At 38.6% G+C, this 17388-nt stretch overlaps 1 protein-coding gene across 2 annotated transcripts in view; it reads right to left on the bottom strand.

Moving 5' to 3' along the window:
- The window catches only part of galnt18b (UDP-N-acetyl-alpha-D-galactosamine:polypeptide N-acetylgalactosaminyltransferase 18b), an 80092-nt gene that overhangs the window by 37601 nt on the left and 25103 nt on the right, over positions 1-17388 (bottom strand). The gene's annotated exons all lie outside the window — the stretch shown is intronic.

Below are 17388 nucleotides of genomic sequence, written 5' to 3'. Positions count from 1 at the left end.
ACTCAAATCATATATTTGTCTCGGGACAACAATAAGACTAATAGACCAAATACAATATCAATCCACTGTCTCTTGAGGAAAAAAACCCTAATATTTTCATGAACATCTCAACAATGTTTCAAACTTTGCTCAAAAATTTCCAAGTTGCAAACTCGGTGGTTTCAACGTAAATTCAAACATTTCTCATATCCAGTCCACAATAGCTAATACATGCTATCACTGTCCAGTATGTCAATAATTGGGTCATTTTATCCATTTTATCCGTTCTTCTAAACACAAAGAAAGATTTTGTAAGAATGTTAGCAACTTTCAGATCTGTGACATCATCCTCTACCATAGTAAAAATATTGTTTCACGATTTTGGTCTGTTGAACATAATGAGACATTTTGAAGGAGAATTTAGGGGAAAACAAAGCGTTTAGGGCACCAAAGCATTACATTTTTCCTACTATGGCAGTCAATGATGTCACAGAATTGAAAATTGCTCACATTCTTACGAATATCTCTCTCTGTACATGAGGCTGAATAAATGTTGACAGAATTTTCATTTTTGGGTGAACTATCACTTTAAACCACAGCCTTTATAAGAAAAAGCACACTTGATATCTAGCTGGCTATGGGAACATATCACTAGAGGACGGATTGAGTGGGGAAGTGGCATTGTATGTGAGCCACATGACTGCAGCATTGCCGCTGAGTCTCCAGTCAGAAAACTGATACTGACGGGGTCAGTCTGGATCACTGACTGAATCAAACGCGGCTCTGTTGGATACCGGCTACCTGGAGAACACACACCCGAACACGAGTGCTGAATAAACATCCGGCTCCTGCAGCTCAAACAAGGAGTCCTCGGGTCTGGACTGCAACGTTCTTTAAACATTGATGCAGGCATGTTTTATTGAACCTGTGCACAAACACGCAACGTATACACCACTGAGATGAAATGTCGATAGATAAAGGATTATGTCGTCTTGGTAGTAGACAATGAATTGCGTTTGAAGTGCAAACGTGTTTACTTGTGTGCAGAAATCATTTTTATACATTTCAGTTAAATTCACAACTAGTAAATGTACACATCTTATGCACATACAGGAAATTTGTTTTGGTGGTAATTCTGTATAAATGTGCAATGAGTAAATGTTTTATTGCCATTCATACCTGTAAAGTAATTCCTTTTGACAAAACAATTGAACAAAAAGGATCGGCCTTGTTCAGAGAAATCTGCTCCCTGCAACGTGCATTATCACAATGGTTTAATTTACCTGCACTACACTCTTCATTTGACAGCAGTCAAGTGAACTGAGTTTCATTTCTTTATTTCACCTTGATTTCCAAGTTACAAGGTGGAAGCCCTTCACCCATTTGAGTCGTGACATGAGCTAAAATCCCCTAAACAGGTATCTAAAGGGCGACTGACGTGATCGTATGTTTGGCTATTAATTAAACCCCTCCCTGAGGACAGAACGGAAACATGCTGGTTTAGTCCGGGTTCGCTTTTGCAGACTTTGTAACCTAGGCAACATGTAGTCTCTTACTCAGTACAGCATGTCGTCCCAAAGGCTCTTTGTTGATCGAGGAATTGAGTCGAAGAGCATGTAGGCCAGCTATCAGAGCCGTTCAGTTAAACAAAAGAGACCTGGGGCTTCGAGTAACGGAGGTACTTACACAGACGCTTAAATGCAGAAAGAGCAGAATTTCATAAGTGGTCTGAGAATGACCCTGCGTGTGCCGACTACATTGGAGTATGGGCATGAAAAGGTCAGAGGTTTGACCACTGCCAAAATAAAGTATTAAACATTCTTGAATTGAGATTAGATTACGTAAACATGAAGTCAATTTTGCTTGTAACAATAGGAAAGACATTGATAATGTTGCATTGTTTCCTTGGAATATAATTCTTTTCAAAATGGTGATATTTATATTGCTTAAAGGGCTAATGTGCTTTAAAGTGGACCGTAATGCATCATCTTAATTTACTGATGCATCCTACAGTGCAAAAAGTGAATCACAAAACAGAAAATTTTATAAAAATAAAAATAGCCTACAGTTGCCCAATACAAAATTTGTCTTTTAATGTTTTTGTTGTGGTCACTTATTGTAAATGGATAACAACATTCTTTTACACCCATATATGTTTCCTGTATACTGCTATACAGAGAAAACGAGACAGATAGAGGTAAGATCACAGTACTGTACATTATCAAATTACTGCAAGGGAGAAAATATAGCAATTGAGAACTCTGACACAATGAGCACATCCTGACACCAGCTACAACATCTACCCGTACTGCTGAACCCATTAAACAGACTTTAAAATCAACCTGCTAAGCAGTACAGGTGCTGACAGTGAGATGCTGGGTCAGTCTGGTGGAGGAAACGGCGTACAAGGGATAACGTCAGGTTGATCGGGTCACCAACCACTCACTTACTATTGCTATTCAAACTGATCTAGGAATCAGGTAAGACTGTAACAGTTATATACTGTAGACCAGGCTTGGGTCAAGGTGGCCTGCCGGCCAAATGCGGCCCGCCAATCATCTTTACTTGGCCCGCCTCAACATTTCAAATAAGTGGAGAGACTTTAAGAACGGTGTGATTTAAGAAATGCACGACCTGAGACACGTCTTTAATAGTCCAAAACACTGCTACATTCAATACGAAAGTAATTCCCGTGGCTCGTAAGGATTGACGTCTTATAAAGCGATTTGATCGGTTTGTCCAAGAAACATTTACAACGTTATAATCAGCTAGCCACAGTCGGTCGGTTTGCGCACGCAATAGGTCCCGTTCCAAAACGGGTCTTCTAAGTAACTGCGGTACTACAGGGTACTACACCACGTGAACTGTTAGGGATTAGGGAAACAGATTAGGGAAACACTTTGTTGTTTTTATTACTGCCTTTATTGTGTATGATTTAAACAGCTATATTTATGAAAACAGCTGTTCATTTCAATCCCGAATTTGCACTTCAAAGGATCTGCCCTTTTAAGTTCCTGAATGCGATTGGAATTCACCCGAAGATGCGATCATAGCCATATCTATGATAATAGCAATTTCTTGACCAGACCAATTGATTCTCTTTATAAATTGCATCTTAACGTCAAGGGGTAGGGATTACTTTTATGCTGCATGTAGGCCTACAAGCGTTTTTGACACTTACTAATTCGAATTTCATAAATTCAACCATCTTCTTGAAAAAATGCCACATCTTGGATGTACTGGGGGTTGAGTAAACTAACGCATTAAGGAATATGAAATACAATTAAAAAGACAATATCCGTTTTAATTAAATATCATGAATAGGCACAAATACTGGATAAATAACAATAAATAATAAATAAACAACAGAAAAACAAAATGAGAGAAGAAATGATGATATGATGGCCCGCATCCTATTTATACTTTTGGATTCTGGCCCTGAAAGAAAAGTAGTTGAAGACCCCTGCTGTAGACACTTTTTGGGAAACAGCCCCGTAAACACCGGTCCTGCAGCACTTCCGCATTCATATAATTAAATATGCGTTTAACATTTTGATTCGGTTATAAATGTTCTGTTTGTTGTATCGTGTTTAAACACATGCGACAGGGGAGAACGTGGCACAAAGTCACAACAAAGGCCACGTGCTGCCGCACAGAACACAAAAGACATGATACTGTCACGACGCTGTCCACGGAACAAGAAAACACCGGACAAGGACAGGATCATGACAGGTTTGTCCATATAGGGCTACTCTAGAAATAATATGGTGAATTCGAACAGATAGAAATAGCTCATTCTAAGGTAATAAAAACAATGTTATGTAAGCGATTTATACATCTCTGAAGACATAACGATGTATATTATAATAAATTTCTGTCATTAGAAAAAATCACACATTGGACCTTTAAACAGAGATGACAATAGAGAGGCAAACGTTACAGATTTCCTTTTAAAATGATGTTCGGTACGCTTGACTGCATTAATATCAAAGCTCTGCACTCAGACTGTTTGTCGATGATTTTCTCCGTCAGGTTTTGAAATGTCACTGAGATTTCCATTAGGTCTTGTGAGTTATTGAGGGGAACTTCTGAGCAATACCACTTGCCTCAAAGTGTGCTGAATGTTATACAAAGCTGTATTTTTAAATACATGACCAGAGCCCGGCCCTTCCTGAAGAAGGTGTGCTGGACACATACAAGCATTGAAAGAGGCCCAGAGGAAGCCAATGTAACGTGACTTCCTGGAACGTGGAAACAATAAGAACAGTTTAACAGAAGGAGGAAGAAAGTGTGAGACGTATAATCTAGCATACACTAGATTTACAGAAAGCTTGAGACTGGATTGAGAATGATTATGACAGGATGAAATTATGTTACATTGAAAGAGACGCACATGTTTCATCCTATCGCCTGTGACTTCTCTGTGGTGTCAATCAGATTTTCATGCTGATCATTTCTCTTGTTCTAGCAGGTTGTTATCGCATGCTCACAGTGCGGTCCTTTTTCAGAGTGAGGTGTGCTGAAACACAATGGACTTTAACAAAAGACCACCTGCATAAAGAGATGTCTGATGAGTCGCAAGACCATGTGCCCAAAAAACCTTTAAAGCCAGGCATACACTGTCCAATTTCAGCAATGGTTTTGTTAAAGGGATGTTTCACTGGCAAATACAAATTTCCCCGACTTCCATATGATTTACTAAGCTCACGTTGTGTGTGTACAGTCTGATCGGCGAGATTCCAATTGACTGCTTCAACTGTGCAATACCCTCACAAGGGGCAACCAAAATATCCGTCAGAAATTAGTTCAATGCGCCTCCGGGCAGTTATCACGTAACTCAAACAAGAATTTAAAAACAACATTTAAAAATGATGTAAACTGGACCGTAACTTTGTTTCCTATGATCAAATTGCGCTTAAAAACATAATTTTTTCATGTTGCTTTAGATACTACACATGCGCAAAGCATCGCTAGGGCGTCCATATTGAGTGTTGCGTTCCTTCCAATAAATTTCAATGGCATTGACGCGATCTTGTTTATATTAATGTCTTTGGCCTTGCTTAAAGGAACAGTTCACCCAAAAAAAAAAAAATTCTTCATTAACCCTAAAACTGTATAAAGATATTAAGAAGAATCCTTGCTACCAAACAGTTATTTTTAAAGGATTGACCGAAATGCAATATGCAAATGCAATTTCGGTCTACATACACTTCGGGTCCTCTTGCAAGGAATTCTACAGTATCCCTAAACGGACAAACTGCTCTACGGAGAGCGTTTCATAAATACTCGACATGGCAGAACGTGGCGCAAACTCGATGTGACAACATCTTAGTCCTGTGTCGGCCACAGTATTGCTTCGAAAGGGACTGGTGAGCAGTGAAGTGAGCCGTCGGTTGAAATATGCAACCTCACCACAAGATTCCGCTAAATTTCATTCACTGGACCTTAAAAATAAAGCATGCCAGTTTTGGAGCCTGTCTAGTGCCGGCATATTTAATTTAGAAAAATAATGAAAGATATTAGAAAAGAAAAACATTGTGAGGTGAATTTAGCACTTAAGCGTGTGGTGTTCAGCACCTGTATTTTAAAAAACGTTTTATATTTTAAAGATTTGTGTATATTGTGTATCGATCATGGTTAAAGCTTTTCTTATATATATCCAGACACGGGGTGTAGTAGAGCACACTTTCAGCCTTTTAAAAGAGTCAATACAGGCTCCTGGATTGCAGTCGTCGAGCAATTCTACTGTATTTTGAGGTACGGTAGATTTTGGAAGCCTGCTGCATCCTCCACAACCGGCCTACAAGACAGGCAATAACTCACATCGGAAATTGGAATAAGATAAATGGGCTTTCTTATAACCTGCTTTAGAAATAAATATTTTGTTTAGACGCATTTAAATGAATAAACAACTATGTCTCTTAAGGGCCTTTTTTATGGCTCATTAAATATGCTTAATATTTTTCTTGGGTTAACAAATACATAATTTTGTCAGACGATGTTATAAACGCATCACTGTATTTCTGTGAGGCATAAAACATTTGGGATAAATATAACAGTGTGATTTCTCTTTTGAAATACTTAGTTTAGCGCACCATTTTTGCTATTTTGTTTGGAGACACTGGCGGCATGAAAATGACAAAGTTCACTTAAGAGCTACAGTAAGAATATGAAAGCGCGAAACATTTGGAGAAGTGCACGGAAAGTGCATTTGCTTAATGTTTCACGCTGGCAAACACAATAGCAGGCAGGTGTTTTAAGAGGCGGACGGTGCAGGTGTGACTGGCACGGGTTCAGAGCTCACAGCAGCTGCTACAGGCAAACTGGTGCAAAAAACATGCAGGAACTGTATTGCTATTAAACGTATTACGTATTAAATGAATGTGTCAAATTGACATGACTAAGAAAAAAGACAAATCAGCATGTGTCAGTGTTGTAACATGTTCATCATACATGTTGACAGAGAAGCATGAGAAGAATGCGAGCCCACCCCCGACGCTGTCTAACCCATTTGCATTATCTTTCTCATTTTCTCCCCTCTCCAACAGACAGCACATGTGCGGGCAAAAGTCTGTTTAGTTCAACTGAACCTCTCAGCATTGTGATGCATACAAAAAAAGACTAAATAAATCTCGTTCAGACATCAATCCCGCATTTAATGAGTTCATTTATCTCATTAAATGACAGCTAGGTGACCGAATGCACTTCATAAACTCTTCATCGAGGCTGTTGTGAGAGGAGGGCATTTAAAGAACGGAAAGCTTCAGTCCTTTTGTCTCCCAGCATGTAAACAGGTTTAAAAAAGCCAGCAGACAACTACTGCAAGACTTAAATTAGGATCATTACTTGTTTCTAAATGAAGGGTTGCTGTATACCAGCACACACATGCATGACAGCACATGCTTTGTTATAATTTATAAGTCGATTAGTGTTTCAAGGACTGAATGTGTGAATTTATTAACTCTGATGCCAAGCGGTGAGAGATGGTGTAGTGCCACGAGGTCTTAAACCGTTCAACATATGTCGGTATTAATATTCCCTCATATTCTCTCAGCAGTGTATACTGCTGCTCTGTTCGTGAAATGCAAAATGACAATTTTCACAAAGTTACTGTATATATTTCATACACAGCTGTCAAACTATAAAATGAAATAAACACTGCCTGTGTGATATCACAGTGAAAGAAGAAAATATGACTTGTGCACTATATTGTCTATTTTTTATGTCTATACGCTGTATTTTTAAGACGCACAATCTGTCCCGCTTTACTGCATTGTAAAAAATATATTAGAATATACATTTTTATATAAGAATACATTATATACATTTTGGTGTGTTTTCACATATACAGTAAGTAGCACATTGCTTGGGGACCCTCAGATTTAATGGTCCCTTTAAACCGAAAAGAACTACATAAAAAAATCCTAGAGCTTTTCAACGAAAAAATAACCTGCAACTGGTAAACAATGAGACGAATCAAATTATTGGGCAAATGATTAGAAGCAGGAAGCACACGTCTGTGAAATAATGCAACAGAAATGGAAACACTGGACGGCGATGTTTTGTGTGAGAAATAGGAAGTGTGGGTGTAACGCACAACCCTTCATTTTTCCCTTTTAAAATAAAATCGGAATAAAACCAGTCCCTAGAAATCCACTCCCTTTGTTTTCTAAAAATACTCCTTGGGTCAGTTCATTCTCTAGCTTGGATCAGAAAGGACAAAGTATAGGGCAGATCTGGGTGGCTTTCGGGGTCTATTTTCTCCTCTGTCCAGCGGCAAACCGCCCACTTCAAACCAGGTTTTGTGCTGGTACTCACTGCTACGTTTCTTTATCACCATGGACCATTGTTTTTTAAAGATCTTTGAAACACTATAATCGCCTGCAGCTCGTGTAAGGGGTAAACTCTCTGGGAGGTTGTTAAAAGGTTACGGTTTTCTGTCTTTCTCGTGCATGAATTTTCCTTGAGGGTTCCTGATATCTTTGAAAGCAGGGCCAAAGATACGGGCAGTTTGTGCGGCAGAGACTATAAGATGTAAATCAAAATATCTCAGCAGTGCCCTGGAGGGAAATCGTCCTCACATGTTCTCTTCTACTGGCAGACAAGATATCACAATGACATCGGCCGAACTCATTAGCTTAAAGAGAAACGCATCTCTCATCTGCACGGTTAAAACGTTAACAAACACGGTTGTCATGCTATTAAAACCCGATTACTAAAGCAGATGATCGCTGAGATTATATAATGTACAGAGAGTATTACTGCTTATGCATTTTTGTGTGACCATAAAATGCAATAAATACATTTGAACGTACATCGAAATATTTCTATAACTTAAACTGTGAAAGTGACAAATGCAAATAAAGACTAGAAATAAAAAGTATACACTAAACGATAAAAGCGTGTAGCTATTAATGAATATTATCTTACATAAAACAAATCTGGACATTTTTTTGTTTCGTAATATTTAGTTTTCCCACATAAAGACAAAAAACTATCAAAACACTATTTGAAGTTTTGATTAAAGTGCCTTTGGGCCACTAGAAATGTTGTGTTTGTTTGTATCTTCATTGAAAGAATCAGAGTTCTGAGGGTTTAAACGTAATGAGCTACCGAGTAACAAATCAATCTCAACAAGACAGAAGTAATAGAGAATTATGTAAATGTAACGTAACTTAGCCTGCAGCTCAGTCTTTCACAGCTGCGGAATTGTGTCTTAATCATGGACCAACTTGCACAATTGCTCTGTTATGCTACTGTACTTCCCCTTAATCCTTTAATGGATACACCCTACACCCAACAAAAGACAAAAAATATTTTAAAAAGCTGCTATTATATCAAAACAAGAATATGATTAAAAAATATGACTCTTTAGAATACAATTAAACTAAATGTAGGGTAACTACAGTATCTGCCAATCTACTGCAGACCCTAATATGATAATAAAACTATTTTAAACGTCTGTAATGTATGTATATATTCATTTAATACATGTATTAACTGCATTTACTCATCTTTTGGACTGCAACTTATTAACCGCATTGACTCATATACTGCTCCGTCCCTTTAATAGCTGCATAACTCATCCACTGCACTGTAACTTCAACAACTGCATTAACACACCTATTGCACTGCAACTTTAATAGCTAATGTCTATAATTTATGCACACATAAGTCACTTGGACTATTGTTTATTATCTGTTCATAGCCACCTGTACATTAATGTTCATAGTATATAGCCATCTGTATATATTGTTCATAGTACATACCTACTGTCGTATCTTCATAGAACATACCTACTGTAAAACATTTTCATAGTCCATGCCCACTGTATAATATTTTCCTAATATTGTATTCTGTAAATCCTGCACTTGCTAATTGCACGTCTGGTTAGACTACATTTCGTTGTATATGTACTACACTGTACTTGTATATGTGTAATGACAATAAAGTTGAATCATCATCATCATATATTTACATGTAAATCATTGCTATAAATGCAAAATTTTAAATGCACCTTAACCATTCCTAAATATGTTTTGTTATGTACACTCACTGAAGAAATCTAAATCAAAAATAACTTTTTATGCTGTACACGGCCTGGAAGAATGTGACCAGTAAACAGATTAAAAGAACACTATAAAATATCTCCGGGTACCAGTGCAGGCTGGAAAAGAGGCCAGCGGAGAGCCAATTGTAGACATGACAAGTATCTGATGGTTTTAAAACAGGCATGATGGGCTAAATTAAAAATGTCTTATACATTATTCAACTAGGACTTACATGTTTTGAATTTTTGTCTTTTAAAAAGATATCACTTATGTGAAACAATTTTTTACAAGACAATTTATTTTAAATTCAATTGTCGCACAAGTTTGCACCTGTGTAAAATGTATTGGCTAATGGACTTCATTGAAATTCACAGCAAATTGAAAGGCACAGATTGCCATTTTATCAAACATGACAAACTCATAATGGGCCCTCTGTACACCCGGCGCAATGCAACGCAAGGCGCAATGCAAGTGTTTTTGCTAGTTTCAGCACGACGTAGATCTCATCTTCCCTTCATGTGCCGCGTTGTTTAAATAGCAAATGCAGTTGCACTCATTTGTTCGTCCATGGGCGTGTTGGTCTAAAAAAGAGGTGTGCTCAGACGCGTTGTTTTGCGGAACTGAAAATACACTGCGCCATAGACCAGATCTATGCCAGATCTATGCGCAATATGTTTTTAGTTATTTAAATAGTGCGTTAGGAATATGCGCCTATAGGCGGGTGCACAGTGCTTGTACATGCGCTTAGTTCGCGAAAATCTGGCCCAAAAAGTGTGGCAAGCAACAAATTAAATATTTGGATCGTGCAAGCAGATGTCATGTTGCTTTCATAAGAGAACTGTGATGGAAAGCAGGGTGAAGTATAGAATCTCTCATCAGACCCCCTAACCCTGAACGCATAAATAATGCAAAAGCAGAGACCGTTCCAACCTTTATGAGCTAGAGCTAGAGCTAGCAAAATTCTGGCACAGGTCACCTGGTGCTCAAGACACAAGCGGCACATCAATGAAATAACCCTCCAAGCGCTCAGTCATGAATCGTTTCAAATGCATTCGATAAAACAAAAGATGTGCCCAGTGGAACTCTTGAACCTGCAGCTTTAGAGGAGCACAGCAAAACCAGCCATTTATTTCTTTACCTGAGAAGGCGTTTTACCTCATTCCGTTCCTATAATCGAGTGCTTATCAGTACTAAAGCCACCGTGAAAGACATGGTTAGACATAGTCAAACTGAGCTACCACATGATGCATCTACCCAAATTGAATCTCTCTTGTTTTACCTGACTGTGCCAAAGAGGCCCTCTAAACAACCTTGAACAGGTATGAAGTTCGTAATCGTGTAGATCTAATTTCTCCGCTTGAGCCCTTAGAACCTGTCGAAATCCACTGAATGGATCCTGAGGAGAGGATAAAACCTTAAATGAGCTTTCCACCCTCCCACTGTCAAGATGAGCTTAAGCGAAACGCTCGGATGGCTCTGGATAGTCCCTCGGGAGGCAGCATGAGCACTTCCATTTTCCCAGATGAAACCTCATGCCTTCTCAATAAGTCCAGTTTCTCGTCTGCGAGAGGCCATTAACTGTGATCAGGCACGGTGGGCTGTTGTTAAGGACGGACAGAAGTTTAATGCAGGTGTTAGGGCGCATGCTCAGTGCTGCAGGACCTCAAAAGCATAGCATTACACACCACTACACATGCCAGCAGGTTGCACCTTTGATTTAAAAAACATAAATTCTCTTTGCTCTTGAATGGTGTAGTTACTCAGAAATGTATGACAAGCTTTGGCGTGTGATATATCGGCCTCTTTTCAACCTTTTTGACAGTTTCAGAGACATATGCGTACTGTATGTATCAAAATGCTGATACTGCTGATGATATATTAGATAAATAGTCTATCAGCACTTATGATAAAGCACTGGGTTGAGTAAAGAGATGAATAAAAACAATAGATTATGAGAGATTGACAGATGTATCCTGCTAATATAGAGTCATTCCTTCTTGGCGGAAGAAACATTCTTTTTACAGAAATAAAAAATATGTTATTCTCTATAGCTAGAAATTGAAAAACAAAATGCCCACAACTGTGGATATAAAATGTCAATGTGACATAGATTTGACAGATTACAATCGACATGTGGAAAGTGGATTGGTAGTACATCAGTGTGCCAACAACTGGACAGGGAGTAAATAAATGTTATAGATTTTGTGGCTCAAATTCAAGATGCTGGCACCAATGACAGTGCACAGGGTTCAGAAATAATCAGAAACACATCAGTGTGGATGCACTATACCGTTGACTTTAACCTCTATAATCATACACTTCCCTGCAAATCATTACAATCCCAAACTAGCAATCTATAACTTCAAGTTTAGCAAAAGTCACTTGAAGGAATAGTTCACGTAAAATTTCTCCAAAGCGACTTACAAATGAGGTAAGCAATGGAAGCAATTGGAACAACATACGTTCAACAAAAATCATAAGTGCATTAAAACTGGTCTCATACAGTATAGCCTACAACATTCTACAAAACATTTTTAGTTTTTTAATAGAAAGAGTAGAAAAGAGATAGAAGTCAGAACTGACCAGTCCGTTGCTGACTGAAGATTCTTAAAGATTGCTAAAGAATCTGCTGATCTTGTAGCAGCGAGCAGATCATTCCACACATGTGGAACCGATCCAGAGAAGACCCGTGAGAGTGATTTTTTACCTTTTTTGGGATGGCACTACAAGACATTGGAAGTCCAGCCAGTAGCGCAATGCAATAGTCCAGTCTGGACTTCACAAGAGTCTGGACTAGGACTTGCATAGCATGCACAGATCGGAAAGGTCTAATTTTCCTAATATTGTAGAGGATGAATCTACAGGGGCGGGTGGTGCTGGCAACATGATCTGTGAAGTGAGGCTGATCATCGATCACCACTCCCAGGTTCTTGGCCGTTCTGGAAGATGTGATGGTTGATGAGCCCAGTTAAGTGGAGAGGTTGCGATGAATCTTTGGGTCGGCCGGGATTACAAGCAGTTCTGTTTTTGCAAGGTTCAGCTGCAGGTGATGGTCCTTCATTCAGAGTGAAATGTCGCTTAGGCATAATGAAATGCATGCAGAAACAGTCAGATCGTCATGCTGAAATGACAGGTGGAATGATCTGCATAGAAGTGATAGGAAATGCCATTTTTCCAAATGACAAAACCCAGGGATGTCATGTATATGGAAAAAGAGCAATGGTCCAAACTCTGAGCCCTGAGGCACCCCTGTATTGAGATGTTGGGACCTGAACCATTGTAGTACCATTCCAGAGACACCCATAGCCTTGAGGGTCGACAGGAGGATGTGGTGGTTAAGGGTATCAAAGACAGCAGAGAGATCCAGTTGGATGAGTACAGAGGAGTTTGAGGCCACTCTTTTCAGTCTACAGGCTTCAATGACTGAGAGCAGCACAGTCTCGGTGGGATGGCCGCTCTTGAAACCAGACTGGTTGCTGTCCAGAAGGTTGTTCTGCGTGAGAAAGGAGGAGAGCTGGTAACACACAACACGCTCCAGAGTTTTGGCAATGAAGGGGAGGAGAAATACCAGTCAGTAGTTATCTAACAGTGCAGGATTAATTGTGGGTTTTGTCAGTAGCGGGGTAATACAGGCCTCTTTGAAGACTGTGGGAAATGTACCAATGGTGAGAGACGAGTTGATAATGTGTGTCAGAGCAGGAACAACCGATGGAGAGATGGCCCGGAGGAGATGAGTGAGGATGGGATCTAGCAGGCAGGTAGTCGGATGGTTAGAAGAAATTACCTTGGAAACGCCATCTTAAGATAGGAGAGAGAAAGAGGGGAGGCGGCATGTTTCAGGTGTTTGGGCCTGATCCAGAGCGGGCAACATCATTTACTCACCCAGGTTGTTTCAAACCTGTATAAATGTCTTTGTTCCGTTGAACACAAAGAACGATATTTGGAAGAATGTTAGCAATTTTCAGTTGTCGGACATCATCCACTACCATAGTAGAAATAAAATATTGTATATTATTTGGTCTGTTTTGCTAAATAAAGGAAAACAAACAGTTCTGGGGCACCTTTGACTACCATTGACTTTTTCCTACTATGGTGTCCCAGAAGTGAAAATTACAAAACAATTCCCAAATATGTGTTCTCTTTGTTCATATTTGAACAATTGTTTCAATTGTCAAAAATTGTTCTTTGTAGAACCAAAGACGGTTCTTTCTATATCATCGATGTGATGAACCTTTTGAGCACCTTTATGTTTTTATGGGTGCAAAAGTGCCATCTACTTTGTTTGTGTGCCAAACAGATAATGGCGCTGAATTATTTTTCTTTTTTATCATATATACTTCATTAACACAATATTTATTTTACAAAATAATGTGGTGCATGTCCTGATGATATTTAGCGAAGCAAGTTCTCCCATTAACATTGTTTCCTGTGTTTTCTCACTCTGTTTTATACAAACAACGGGAGTGATATCATTTGATTTAACCCGTGGTGTCAAATTCTTTGCATTCGGCTTAACAAACTATTTGTCTAAACACAAAAGTGATATATGTTGTGACACAACAACATAACTGAAGTTTGCTCATGACAAAAAGAGAAACCTTCGATGTAATGTGGTGCCTGGTTTTGACAGCCTAAACCTAATAAAACAAATCTGATAAAAATGTTGTTACAGGACAAAAACAAGAACGTTGATGGAGGAACATTTCCATTTGTGTAAATGACATTTAGAAGGCTGGATCTAATATCGTTGTGTTTTGTGTTGTGGTTCCTTTCACAGGCAGATTTTTGTGTTTTGAGGTTCAGATCTGTCTAATCTTTACAGATACGTGGTCAGCCGTTTCAACGAAAGTAATACAAAATTAGGCCAATTTTCTGAACAAAAATGCAAGCACTGACATGATCCCAAATGCAAAAGCTGTTTATTTCGCATTTCGCCTCCATGTTTTAGACAAACAAACTGCATTTTAGCACCTTTTCGAGTGAATAAAAAACTCCATCTAACAGCATCAGCAACATAAGACGTCTATGTTTACGTTTCGATTTGCATTCAAAGGTTAGAAAGGACCGCTGGAGGCGTGGGTTCCACCAGCACTCGCTGCCTGACTCCTCTTTCCACTTTCACTGTTCTGGTCCTCTAAATCTCACTGGCTTCATCTCATGTAGCTTGTACCTTTGACAGACAACAAATGCACTTCAAAATCAATACTTAAGTGGCATCTGCGCTGGGTCCAGGAATCGAGCTTTCAACAAAGCCTCGGCAACGGAAAAAGAAAAGCGAGGAGGAAAAATGCAGAAAAGAGAGGGCATTGAAAATAAGGCTTCAAAGGTTGTCTTGCTGTGGGTGTATTGGTTTGCTAAGATGATCTTTTACTGTATATGCACTTAAAGAAATAAACAAGACATTTCGAAACAGTGAGCTGTATGTGGGCAGCAGCCTTCTAGAAACCTTCTAGACTTCTAACTGAAATGAAACCTCATTATATTAGTGATATTTCACCCAAAAAATTGCATTCTGTCATCGTTGTCATGGCTTTCAATTAGGAGACTTAAAGAGATTAAAGAGAGATGATGAAAATGTGTCGTGACCTCCTGTGAATATGTTAGTATAAGTGATGTCAATCGATAAATTAATCAATCGATTAATCTGATTAATCACGGTAAATCGCACATAACATTATTTATTTTTATAAATACTCTTACTTTCTAATAATTTCACATTTAATCTTCAAATTAATGTAGAAACAACAGATTTCTTTACGCAGATAGGACGCCCTTTCCCATTTTCACAACTCTTTGCATTCATTTAGGATTTTATTTAACACGTTGAAATCTCGCTTACGAAAATGCAAGACAAAACAGGCTTTCTGACATAATCGTGTTTGGTTTAGTTCATTCAAGCACGAAACAGAACTGCTGATGCGCTGTCTGACAAAGATTCACTGACGCGGCCTTTAGCCCATGACTGTTTACACCAGACGGGACCCCTGTCGCGTTTATCTATACTTAACGCGGCAAAGTAACTGTTTCAAATCGTGCTCAAATGGTTTAAAGGCCTTTACATGAATAAGTGGGCGATCATAAAATATAACGCTAAAAAAGGATGACAAAATAAACGGATGCTGCGATAAATATTTTAACGTGTTAATCTGAATTTTGTAATCAAATGCGTTAACGCCTTACCGTTTACAGCCCTAGTAAGTAAATCTCTTTAAAGTCCACCCATAACTGGCAACTTTGTCACTATTTGCTAGAGCTGGAAAAACATGTCGACCTTGATAGATGCAATGTTACATTGCAATATACTGGAAAGGCATCTTTTCTTTGTTATTTATAGTTTTGGTTCTAACCAACCGTGCAGGTTATATGCAGTAGGCTACAAAAGATTATATATACGAAAGTGCTCTGTATGCTCTCATATCTTCTCGCAAATTGGCGCATAACACCAGAACAGCTGGTTGGGACCAACACTATAAATAACATGAAAAATATCTCATGACTCATGTCATTCTAAACTTTTGGACACATCTTCACATACGGTATATATTCTATATGACAACAGTTCATAGTGACCAAAAGCTGAAAACCTACAAAAACACAACAAAAAAACAAACACCACTACATTAGTCAATACAACCATCGTCCGGCTCCTGGAGGTCCAGGAGTTCCAGAATCGCATAGTCAAGTCTTTCACATTACTTGACATTTGTTTTGTTTTTTTGCAATAATGCTGACAATACACGCACTACATTCCAAACAGTCAGAAGACATTCAATAGCTTTGTGTGAGGAACGGGTACAATTTATTAAATTAATTTCTAGTAAAGTTTGACATCATTATGTTTGGTTTGACACAAGAGAACCAGTGGAAAAACAATAGCATACATGAGTGAAGAAGTAAGTGAGATTTCATTTTAGGGTGAACTTCTCTTCAACACTTAACATCTCACAAAACATGATATGGACAAAATTAAAACCGTGAGCCGTATTTTTAGCTGTTCTCAGCAAATAGCTCCAGTAAGACTCGGTAACAATCATGCAATATTTCACACTTATACATGTGTTTATGCATACTCGTTCACAATCCAAGTGGAACTGATGCAACTAAAGCGTAACCCTAAGACTTCAAACGGCGGTTTATCATTTCTCTGCTCGGCGGGTTTGCACTCGTAAACCCATTAAATAATTGCCTTTTTTGATAACATGTTTTCGGCCGTTCCACATCACGCTCACTCTCACACAGCAAGTATCTTTCTTAAAAAGATAGATCACTTGAAATTGAAAATCTGTCATCATTTACCAAGCCATTTACAGTAAACCTGTGTGGTCATTTTTGCTTTAGGATTCAAAAGTAGACTTTTCAAGCATAAAGTCATATGAACTACTGTTGAAGTCCTATTTTCATTTGACAATTTTTGAATCCGTGCCATTATGTTAAAGAGCTAAAATTTTACCAAAACAACCGGCATTCATTCATCATACAACCTCAATATTAAGCAGCTTTCAGGCTTTTCTATGTAAAACTCTCGAATGCTGTTATACTGTAGCCAAAACCAGTATAGCACACTTATACCCAACAGCCTTCTGGATATCTAATCACAAACCGCTGTAATGAGGTTGGAAAATGTTCAATGAAGCAATTCCCCCTTGGACTCACAAAACAGACATTCAGAGAGATTGGCATCATTCTGTTTGTTGAATACACGGTGTGCAAAGACTGATAAGACATTTCAAGTGATTAGGTTGTATTCTTTGTAGCTGAACGTCCCCACCCCGACGTCTATTTGTCTGGTTAGGAGCTTTTCTGAAGAAAGATTTAAATAGACATTAAGTGGTGCAGATGTTTGCCTTCAGTCTCAGAG

The sequence above is a fragment of the Barbatula barbatula genome (assembly GCF_947034865.1).
Source record: "Barbatula barbatula genome assembly, chromosome: 1".
Lineage (NCBI taxonomy): Eukaryota > Metazoa > Chordata > Actinopteri > Cypriniformes > Nemacheilidae > Barbatula > Barbatula barbatula.
The sequence above is the reverse complement of the archived record's forward strand: the minus strand, read 5'-3'. Positions and strand labels throughout refer to the sequence as shown.